Raw genomic sequence first — 5,281 nt, 5'->3', positions numbered from 1 at the left:
TGCTGAATATTGCCATCTTGGAAATAATAATAATAATAATAATAATAATAATAATAATAATAATAGGCTAATAATGATTTAAAAACAGTTTATTCTTTATATTTGATTAGATAAAACAATTCTATAATATTTTGTAAACATCAAGGTCTCGTAAACAGTGTGGATAAATGGTTCAGGACTCTGGGTCTAATTAGGCCCACCACTTCAATCACATGACTGTTAATTGGTGCAGTTTCATTATAATGATATGAACCGGTGGCTTCAATCAGTCCTCACCAAGGAAAACATTTTCGTTGCAAGGATGGCTAGTGTTTCCTTATAAATACATTGTTTTTGTAAATAAGTATTATTATTTTTATTCGTTAGCAGGTGCGCTGATCCTTGCAGCCATCTGCAGTTAGTGTACAATTCTTTATTACAATATTAAGATAGTTTTATAGACTAGATTTCAGAAGGATTAAATAAAACAGCCAGGAATGTCTGTGCAGAATATGGCGAGAGATAAAACTTCTTAAACGTGTTATGACTCCACATGAAGCTGGTGTAAGATACAGAAACAGAGTATAGGATTGTAGAATAAGCTGATCTGGGCCTCGACAAATACAGAGGCACATTTCCTTTCTCTGTGGCCAAGCGACTTCGCAGTCTTCCTCTGCAAGATCTGGATCTAAAAATAATGGGAAGCTCTCTGTCGCCGAGCCTTTCTGTTATGGATTTGCCAGTCTGGCAGCTCTATACGTCCTAATGAACGTAGCTCTGCGTTTTGCAGTTCAACTGTAAAAAAAAAAAAAATCTTGGGCCTTGTTTTATTTCTTTAATTTGTATGTGTGTTTCTTTCTTTCAGGCTGTGTGAGTAAGACCCTTTTATAGTGCTGTGTCAGCTCTGTTTAGTGTCTAAATTTGTCAGCACCTGAACTTGATTGGACACATTTAAAAAACATTGAAGGCGGGATGTAAGCTAAGCATTAGTCTGCAGCCTTTTATCCCTGTATGCATGGGGCATTAAAGAAAGGCTATTTTTGTTAAACAAGTGTAAATCACAGGTTGCCCACGACAGGCTTCCCCTCCATTCATAAAACTGCAGTGTGTGCTGCTGCTCCACTGTAATTGGCTGGGGCTGTTTAGATTTATTACTACTTCTTAAACCACCATTTTGTGCAATAATTAAGTACAATAAACAAACTGAATTGAATTAATTATAAACGAATTGACTTTTAACAGACAGCATTCATCTTGAACAATAGGCTTAATAATATTTATATAATAGGCCTACACTACATTTTTATAATTATATCAGTCAACAGGCTAACGACGCCATTTTAAAAGTTGATTAGCGTGTTAGACTAATTAACGCGCAGGTGCAACTATTATTCACCTGGTGATTTTCAACGACTCGTGGTGTAAATCAGCCAATCAGAGCCCGGCCCATTCATTCAAGTCTGTTTTTAAAAATACATTTAGTCACTGTGAATGCAGGCGTCAACCCACCGCGCACTCTTTATTAAAAACCTTTGACATAATTACCTGTGAGCTTTGAAGGGACGCCGGGGTAGGGTAGAAGTGCCGGAGCAGGGGAGTCTGGGTAATACATTGTTAACAGTTATTTAGCGCGTGCTAATGGGCACGTGGATCACTGCCAGGGCTTTTATGGCGGAAGTGGCATGAGCAGCGGGGAAGGTGTGTGGGTTTCTGTGTGTGTGTGAAAAAGAGAGAGAGGCCTACATACAGTGCAGTGGTAATGCAGTGCTTTTTAAAGGTTCCAGGAGTGATACTTTTTCACAGTTTTCTAATGTGTTATTTTGATCTTTCCTGAGGACAGGGTGCTTTACAGCTGACCTGGGGATGAGAAATGCAGCATCCAGCCATCTGCCTCCCTCCAGATTCAGAGGACCCACGCCACCCTTGCAGCCCGTCCTGGGGGGCTGAATCCCAGACAATAACTGCCGGATTCCCAGTATGGCTCCGCTGGGAAAGTCATAACTTGAACTCCATGCCTATCTGCAATTGTGCCAACACTGCAAAGCAAACGGCCGGGGCCCCAGCGAGCATATCCTGCTTATGCTGGCCCAGAGTCACTCGTCATCCAAGTGAAGTGACCCCTGCTCTCTTTCATAAAGTTAACCTTCCATTGAAAACGTGGTATTTACTGACGCGCTTGATGGAAATTGATGGATGTATGACATTTATTGAATTTTTTTACGAGCCGGTTCTGGTCGTGACGCCGTTTATTCAGGCCTCTGTGCGCCTCGGATGTTATTCAAGTTGAACTCCTGCTCTGGCTGCAGTGGCTTGTCTCGTACGCACAAGCACAAGCACACACACACACATACGCACACACGACCACACACACAAGCACAACACACGCACGACAGAGAACGGAAGGACCAACAGATGACTTCAACGATCCTGTGCTAACTCTGGAGTTACCAGCCTGCGAACCCACTGCGCTGGACCTGGCGTCTTGGAGTTGCAATTCTTATTTCACAGATCAAAAAGATGCTTTGCTGATAGCTGAAGCCAGCTCTGTTCACTAAGCACACACCTAATCACATCATTTCATTTCTGACTGAGAATACAATACGGGAACATCATCTCTGAGGACGACCGCTTTACTGTACACTAAATCAGAGTTTTTCACCATATGCCAAAATCACAGTGTTTTAAGACCTACCGTAGCATGGGAGCAGGCGCACGCTGTAGTCATAACTGACTAACAATGGTGGGAAGTAACAGCGCAACGCGAAATTGCTTCAGAACAGCAATCCGTATTGGTCTGAAATAGCCAGCCCATGCTGTAATCGCAGATTTAATCCAATCTCTCGAAAATATATAATCACTCATCCATTAGTTTGTGCTCAACCATTTTTAGGTAACGAGACACAGCCGTACCACTCAGCGTCTACTGGTTACTTCGCCCATTCCTTCACTGCAATCGAAAAGTGAGCCTCGCTACAGGGCTAGCCATCAGGGTTCCGAGCCAAGCCGGTCAGCGTCACCAATGGTCAGCCATGAGTCCTGAACGCACCACGGACTTCTTTTTCAACCTTCAAGACTGTAACTGGTAACGTGGTGCTGCTGGATAGTGACTGGATTATACTGCTAGCAGTCTCTTTTCTGATGGCTTATACACGTATATGGACTTGCGCACCCACCCTGTTGTAACATCATCATGTAGACAGACGGAATGGAGCCGCCGACGTAGAGCCACGGTGGCGACGACACTGACAGTCAACACCTACGCGGCCAGCCTGACCTACCACCAACACCTGCCTTGCCTGCACGGCTGTGACTGGAGCGCTTATATTAACTCCCCAACATTAGTTCATGTTGGCTCATGCAATTTGCGAGTTTCCTCACCATTCCTGTTACATTTCCTGGTACTATGCGGCCGCAAAAACCACTGATTTCGCTCCGGGTGGATGGCCTGTTAGGGGATTAATATAACCGCCTGACGTGACAGAAACTAGACTTCTTTTTTTCAAGGCAGGGGCTTCATAAAACTAAGTCAAAGGTTTCTTTGGGTGTTATCAGACCACCCCACGAGATTAGTTTGGTTTACAAGGTAATGTTGCTTACAAAAAAATATCAATCTCTGGTTGTTAACAGGAATTACATCTCCATTAAAAAGATCGAGGATCTCTTTAGGCTATTGGAACCAAATTAGCAAATTTTCAATGGCTCCCAGGCAAACTACTTCCGTCTTCTGTAGCATTCCTTGCCTTATGAGAATGAGCATGGTAATAAGAAGAAACCCAGCTCAACTAATGGAAACAACTAACACTGATACCAACCGCATGGGATGGTTTCAAAATTAATAGGCTAAAGCAGCGACGAGCTTGACTTGATGGCAAGGAGTCCTTAACATGATAATATGAGAATATTCTATGTACTGTATGCAAATAGACTTTTGAAACTTCAGGTCAACAAGAGGTCAAGCAGCTCTTGCAGGACTGGCTCCAAAGTCAATATTTAACCCCCAAGCCCAGCAGGGGACAACAGTTTAATACACATTTCTTCTGGCTGATCCCTAATGGTTTATTAACTTCAAACCTGAGTCATAATTTGCGGAAGTAAACTAATTTCATTCGCTGGCATTGAACACACCGTGAAACAGGTCCATTGGTGTCTGCCGGGTCCAACAATACTTTCTGCTCTCATTGCTGCCAGGTAACCGTTAATTTCGATTCACCTTCATAGCCTTCACCTGCATGTTTTTACATTGATGATTTGGCAGGGTCCATGGTGAACACCTGAATTTTGCAGTTTTGGACCCCGGCCTGTTCCCTTGAGCAAGGTCGCAAACCTCTCCTTCTTAACCTGGCAAATCAATTTAAAGATGCTCCTGGATGAGAGCTGGCTAAATGTAATGTTGTTCTTTTACACAGCCACAAAACAATCATCTCATTCTCATGCATCTTTCTTTTTCTTCCCCTTCAAAGACAGACAGAGTTGAGGGGGTCAGCGATGGAGAAGAACAGCCAGCAGGTTTGCCGTTTTTTGAAAAATGGCTTTTCTCCCATCTGGAAGATGCAGGGTGAAAACTTTCCTCTCCCGTTCAAATCAACCCGTGATAACACATGAAGAACTGTTCAATCTGGCGGGTGTGGTGTTTCTTGTTGGTGTTTGTTCTGGCAAATTCGAGGTCCATTAGAAAGGCAGGATTGTGTTACCATTCCGAGTTTTGGACATTACTTATTGTTCTCACTGTGCCTGGGAATTTTTCCTTGAATTTTCTCCACTAGCGTGTCCGCGTGATGATTTGTGGTTGGCACATGTTGTGGTCATCCCACCTTATATGAGTCCCTATTGGCTGCATAATGAGCCTCCCTGCAAAGGCCCACAAGGATTCAGTACTATGGGTTAAATTAACTTAAAGTAATCCAAAAACTTTCCTTTCTCTTTGGATGTTCATCCTTTGCCCCAGACGAAACCACCCTGTCACAACAAACACACAACGACGACCTCACACATACGAAAACACACACATCACGAGGCAACTAGCTCGATCAACGCAAAGGCGCTAATTGGACAACATAACAAACAAAATATAAAAACCCATTACAACCATCTGCAGCTCGTCAACTGACGTCTCAGGCCAGACCCGCACACCGTGCCTCTTTAATAAATGGAGAACAACGGTTATGGTTTGTCCATTCTTCAGAGTGGGACAGGTTGTATCTTCTCTTTCTCTGGCTCAGACTGGACGTTAATGGCCGTTGCGGCTCTTAATCAAGACGCAAGTCGTTAATGCAACATTTGGGGGGCGGTCGCGTGGTCTACT

Source organism: Morone saxatilis, unplaced genomic scaffold (genome assembly GCF_004916995.1).
Source record: "Morone saxatilis isolate NCDOM2014 unplaced genomic scaffold, NCSU_SB_2.0 Contig7, whole genome shotgun sequence".
Lineage (NCBI taxonomy): Eukaryota > Metazoa > Chordata > Actinopteri > Moronidae > Morone > Morone saxatilis.
The sequence above is the reverse complement of the archived record's forward strand: the minus strand, read 5'-3'. Positions refer to the sequence as shown.